Source organism: Nicotiana tomentosiformis, chromosome 5, assembly GCF_000390325.3.
Source record: "Nicotiana tomentosiformis chromosome 5, ASM39032v3, whole genome shotgun sequence".
Lineage (NCBI taxonomy): Eukaryota > Viridiplantae > Streptophyta > Magnoliopsida > Solanales > Solanaceae > Nicotiana > Nicotiana tomentosiformis.
The window spans coordinates 46,953,046-46,959,196 of record NC_090816.1 but is presented as its reverse complement, the minus strand read 5'-3'; positions in this window follow the sequence as shown (position 1 = coordinate 46,959,196).

Genomic DNA, 6,151 nt, shown 5'->3' with positions numbered 1-6,151 from the left:
GACCTTGTTCCGGAGCTCCATTTTTCGATTTTTAAAACACGACCCTACTTTGTTAAATATACGCTTTGGGCCATTTTTGAGCTAAAATCTGACAATATAGAGTGAGAGAGAGTGCCCTAGAGTGAGAAGGTGTTCCTCAATTATTGTTCTTCAATTCTTGCTCAAATTGTGAAAGACTAAGAAGGGAAGCTCACTAGGTCTTCATCCTAGAGGTAAGATTCTATACCCTAACCTTCAATTTCGAATTTTGTCTATAATTGGGTAATTAGTAAGATAATGTTTGGGCATGGGATTTGTCTATCTTACATGCGTGTGTTAGCAACGGGTGTAGGAAGATTGTTGAGATAAAAATGGTAAAGGATGGGTTGTGGGATGAAGGAATCCTCCATAAAAGGACCTTGAAACCTTAATGCACACCTAGTGTTTGATAAAATGCTCAAATGAGCTAGAACCATGATCATCTACCTAATTTTGGTTCAATTTGTCATATTTCTAAAATAGATTGAAGTTGCTAAGAATTCCGGAATATTTTAGAGTTTAAGGAAGCTCCATTGAGGTATGCTGGCTAAACTTTCTCTCTTAAAATCGAATTACATAATGTCCCCGTGAGTTTCAAAGTATGGGTTGCGTATTAAAATGTTATGTCTTTGAGTCGTATTTCTAATGAAGCTAGTATGCCAAATTGTGTGAGAAAATCTCAATATTCTTAAGACTCTTAATTGCTCATATGTGTACCTAAAGTCTTTATTGGATATGTCTTATTGTTGATAATCTATGAAGGTGGTTGGAAATGAAATAATTGAATTGGGGGGTATAATGTGTGGCCAACATGCCAAGAATTTAAGTTATGATTGTGGCTTGTAGTGCAAATGATTTGAGAGGATGCGATAAAGAATATGAAATGAGCCTCGACTCAATTGTTTAAAAACGATTTTGAAAATAGAATTGCCTAAAAGATTTTGTACTCAATTTATGCCTATAAGTGGCTGCTTTAACTAATGTTTTGCTTTATAAATATATCCAGTGTGATTCGAGTTCTTACATACTCGTGTGTTGAAATTGTACATTGTCATTTCTGGGGAAGAGTATTGCAAGAATAAATGGTGTATTGATTATTTATGATTTTGATGTATGTTTCTATTGCTGGTTGATATGCCCCATTCTTTGGAAAGAAACCATTTATGTTTAAAGTTTCCATTACAAATGGATTTGAAGTATATGATTTATGAAATATTCTATATGTTGATATTTGATGGTGATCTTTGAAATTGAAAGAGGTGATAGTATGGAATATGAAGTACGACCATCGTGCCAGGAATAAAGATTCTTGTGAATGGACAAATGAGCCAAGGAAATATTATTATTGTGAGTATCTGGAAATACTAATAAGAATTTATACAATGTGAAAAATGTTGAAGTGAGTACAATTGTATTTATATTACCTTGTGTGCAAATCAAATTAAAAATATTTTTGGGAGCATCATTAGCAAAACCGAGGAAGGGTGGGTCATAAGGCCCACACCTAAAACTACACGTGCCGGTGTAGGGGTGGATTATGATTATTCCCCTTATTTGGGATGAAATTGAAATACTGGAGAAATTGTGATATTATTCTCCTTAATTGGGATGAAACTGGTAACAATTGTGGATTGGAAAATTCAACCCACACGACATATGTGGGAAGGCGGCCTAGTTGATCGGGTGGAGATCGGATGCCATATTGCGCACATGGTGGTACTACTCTTGGTAACAACTTTCTTTTGCATCACTCATCAAACCACATCATTCGTGGGGAGATGGCCTAGCTGATCGGGCGTAATCGGAAGCCATGCTAACACAGACGGTGGAATATCAGTGCTAATGATCTTCCAACCAAAAATTGTATATGAAGTTCGTATTTTGAAAATTATTATGTTTTAACTGGACATTTGGAAATTGTTGATTGTGACTTGCTGTTTCTATGTGTTGTCTTTTCTTATATGGTCATTCTATTTTAAAAGAGGACTTTTAGCTTTACATACTAGTACTGTTTGACAGTACTAATGTCCCTTTTGCCGGGGGCGCTGCATCTTTAATGGATGCAGGTGGATCCACAGCAGGCGACATTAATCTGTGATAGCAGTACACCCTTTTCAGCTGATTTGGTGAGCCTCACTTCATTTCGGGGTCATGTATATATTATTTCTCATGTACTGTATTTTGAGGTATAGCCGGGGCCTTGTTGCCGGCATTTTCATATTACTCTTCTATTGTACTTAGAGGCTCCGTAGACAGGTTGTGGGTTGTGGTTGATGTTGGGAATTGAACTAGAAATGTTGGTATTTGGAAATCATGTTTTTCATTAATTCTATAAACTCGTAGTATTTTGGAAGTTATGAATGAAGCTGCTAATGGGAATGAAATGGAAGTTGTTAATAAAATCTTTTCAGTGTTTGATTAATGGAGTACATCTCCTATTTATTCATGGATGAGTTTGGGTAGAAAGAAATCCAATAGTCTTGCACGGCCGGGTTCTCTCGGTTGAGCGCCGGTCACGCTCCCCGAGTTTGGGCCTTGACAAGTACATTTAAAAGTAATAGAAGCAATTGACCAATGGATTATTTGAAGTCCTATAGGCATGGTATCTAGGTCAACAAAGCATACATTATACTTCCTATAGGCATGTTGTCTAAATGTACAGTAGTAACATAGAAATGAGCATGGTAGATACTAACGTGTTTGAATAGTGTGCAAGTAAGGGGTGCATGATTCCCTATAGGCAAGATTTCTATTAGTGTGCCACATACCAAACAAAATAACAAACATGGCATGCTGAACGAAACAGCCAAACATAACACATAGACCCTAAAGGTAGGTTTTCTACCATTTCATGCAAATATTAGAATATACCCGTTTTCCCAATTTCACTAGTACCCCAATTGTTTGTTTACAAATTATTACAGGCCCAAGAATGAAATAATACAGACTTGAAAATGACAAAAGATGGGCTGAAACAAATACAAGCCCACTAAAGCAATTACAGGCCCAACACAAAAGTAAACCAGGGATATCCCAGGCCTTCAATAGTCTTACTCTCCGTACAAACAGCAGGCCCAAACCACAAGCTCACAAGACAATCAGAGTACACCTGAATCCAGTGTCCCAGGTCCAACAACACATATGGCCCATTTCCAAGCCCAATGAATAACTTACTTACCCAAACGGATGCCAAATTTAGCTATGCAAGTGACACAATACTCATAAAACAACTTAAACACTTAGTTCTTATAGTTGTAACCATCAACAGTTCTAACCAAGACATATAAATAGGATCATACTAAATAGAAAGGCATACAAGACACAGATGAGGCAAGCTTATATTTGTAATTCCATAAACAGAGTTTGATAGTGACAAGGTTGAGCATCATAGGAAAATAAAATATTTCAAAGAGTTTCAAAGTAAAGCATGATCCAGAAACAACCTAAAGACCTTTAGCTAATAGTCTAACAGAATCATGAACAAGAAGCTGGTAGAGTACAGTCTTTAATGAAAATTTTAACATGAGAACCTAATGTGAATGTGGTTGCAAACAGCATAACAATATGCTAGTGGGCATAATTTGGCAAACCTATCACTTAACTTATCAGGATGGACATTAACTATAGCACAAAGATTCTAAAGAACTCTTAGTAGGTAAAAGAACATGTTAATAAGACAAGCAAAATTTGGGATTCAATATCAGTCGACCTCACGTGAGAGAAACCTACACATTGGTATTTATCCTAAAAGCAATGCTAAGAGTGCATGATTGACAGGTCAAGGGACACAATCATCAGAGCTACAAATTGCAGACAAATATGCTTGGCTATATATTAAGACAATGCTATAAAATGGGAGAGGCAAGAATCACTTTGCATGAAATAATAGATTAGTAGGAAGAGATTCATTAAAGCAGATTCTGAGCAAGAAATTTCTACAGAGATCCCAGAAATCCAAGGCATGAATGTGAACTCATAACAAGCAAAGGACAAGACATTAAGGCTAACATGAGCATGACCAATCAGGCAAAACTTAAGAAGGCCAGAAACTACTTGAATCAAATACGCAAAGTGAAGGTCTACTACACATGTTGAAACCTATCAAGTTTGACACTAGGGAACATGAAATTGCAGAACATCATTGAGGCAACAGAATTACAGAAAGCATACAATGATACCGTGCTGAGAGTTCACAAATTACAAAGAAGTTTAAAGCATGCTTGTCTAGAAGTTCAAACAGGGTTGGCATACAGAATACACATACATGAACAAATAAAGGAGTAATAATTAAGGCTATAAGAGTCAAGAATGCTAACCAGTTGCGAAGAGAAACGATTAAAAGAGTGAGTAACTCAAAATCTCAGTAATAACAGCAAAAGAAAGACAACAGTGAGAACCCCCAAATCCTAGTGCGTCAGAGTTCACAGGAGCTTCAGAAAGCCCCGAGCAGTGCTCACACTAGGGAGGTTAATAGAGAAGATTCTGATGGCCTCGGCTTTCAGTCAGCCACAATCAAGAGAGAGTAGAAATAATATAGAAGGTAAAAGTAAGAGATTAACAGTAGTTCTTAGTCCTTCGAATCCGTTCAAAGGGAATTAGGGGAGGGGTTTATATAGTGGTAAAAGTAGTGGATAAACAAGGAAAGAAATCAATTAAACATGAAAAAAGGAGTAAAATCTCGCATGAAAACCAATAGAGTAACCGGAAAGGAAAGAAATCAAACTCCAAACCCTAGTTGGGGTTTAAAACGCAAAATCGGCCAACTGGTATGAAGAATCAAGTTATTCTTCATGTATATGGACGAGATTTTGTCCAAACTTCCAAGATTGAGTTGAAGGGGCCCGATATTTAGAAATAGTACTTGCCAAGTTTAGGCAAGTACTAAGTAACACCATTTTTGTGTAGATACTGATGCGATAACACAAATAAGGAAGGTAAATCAAGAAGAGATTCCATTGTTAGGTTGGAATCAGAGAGAAATCAGGAGGCAACTACTAAGGTTTCTCAGAGACAGACAGAATAGAGAGGATTTAGAGGTAGCTGAGGTGGGGAAATGAGATTAGGGTTTGGATGGGGGAATATAAGAAAAGGTGGAGATTTATTATGGGCCGTTGATCATTTGAGATCAACGGCCAAGATTAGAGGGTGCTAGGGTCGGGTAAAAATGGGTCCCTGATGGGCAGACCTATTGTGTCATTTGGTTTTGGGATTCTAGCGGGTCAATTGGGATGGACCTGTCTATGTGGATCTTAATTGGTGTGAGAAATAAGGCATAATTGGGCAAGATTTTAAAGTAGGGAATTAAGGGGAAATAATTTTAATACAATAGTTAAATAAAATATATAAATGATTTTTATGCAATTCAATAGTTTAAAATAATAGTTGAAGATTATAAAAAATAAAGAAATTGTTTTGACATTAAATAAAATGATAGATGCAATTTATTGTATAATATAGACTATTATTACAAAATTATGTAAATGGCTCAAAAATACATTCTTGTTGGGCGTGAAAGTGAATCCAATTCTTGCTAGGACTCTAAGCTGTACAGGAACCACCAGCAAATCCACGATATGAGACTCAACAGGTAATATATTTATTGATCATCAAAACTCAATTTTCAATAAATTCTCCCTTTTTGAAGATGACAAATAAATGAACACGAAACCCCTTCGTCAGAATATTCTGCCAATTTCATTTTTACACTTTCGTGCACATACTTCCTCATTTTGGCGTCATTGAAAAGATAAATAAAGTTAACTATCAGTTTTAGAGAATATATTTCTTATGGCTACTAGGACTACACAATAGACAATCAAGTGAAATACATTCAACACAGGCAATCTAAGGATGCTAGCCATCAAAAAGAAAAAATATCAATGCAAGATAGGAATCACCGGGCAAAAATAGTCAATTAGTTATGGTAGTGTAACGACCCGACCGGTCATTTTGAGTATTAGAACTCTATTCCCTTATTTGATATTTTTTATATGTTTGTTTGATGTTTGATGACTTGGAGGGATGGGTGGTTTGGTTTTCATGGGGTCCGGGAGTGATTCATAATTCTTAGTTTCATCTTGGAGGCCTTGAGTTATAAGAGTTGATCAAGGTTTAACTTTTACATAAATAACCT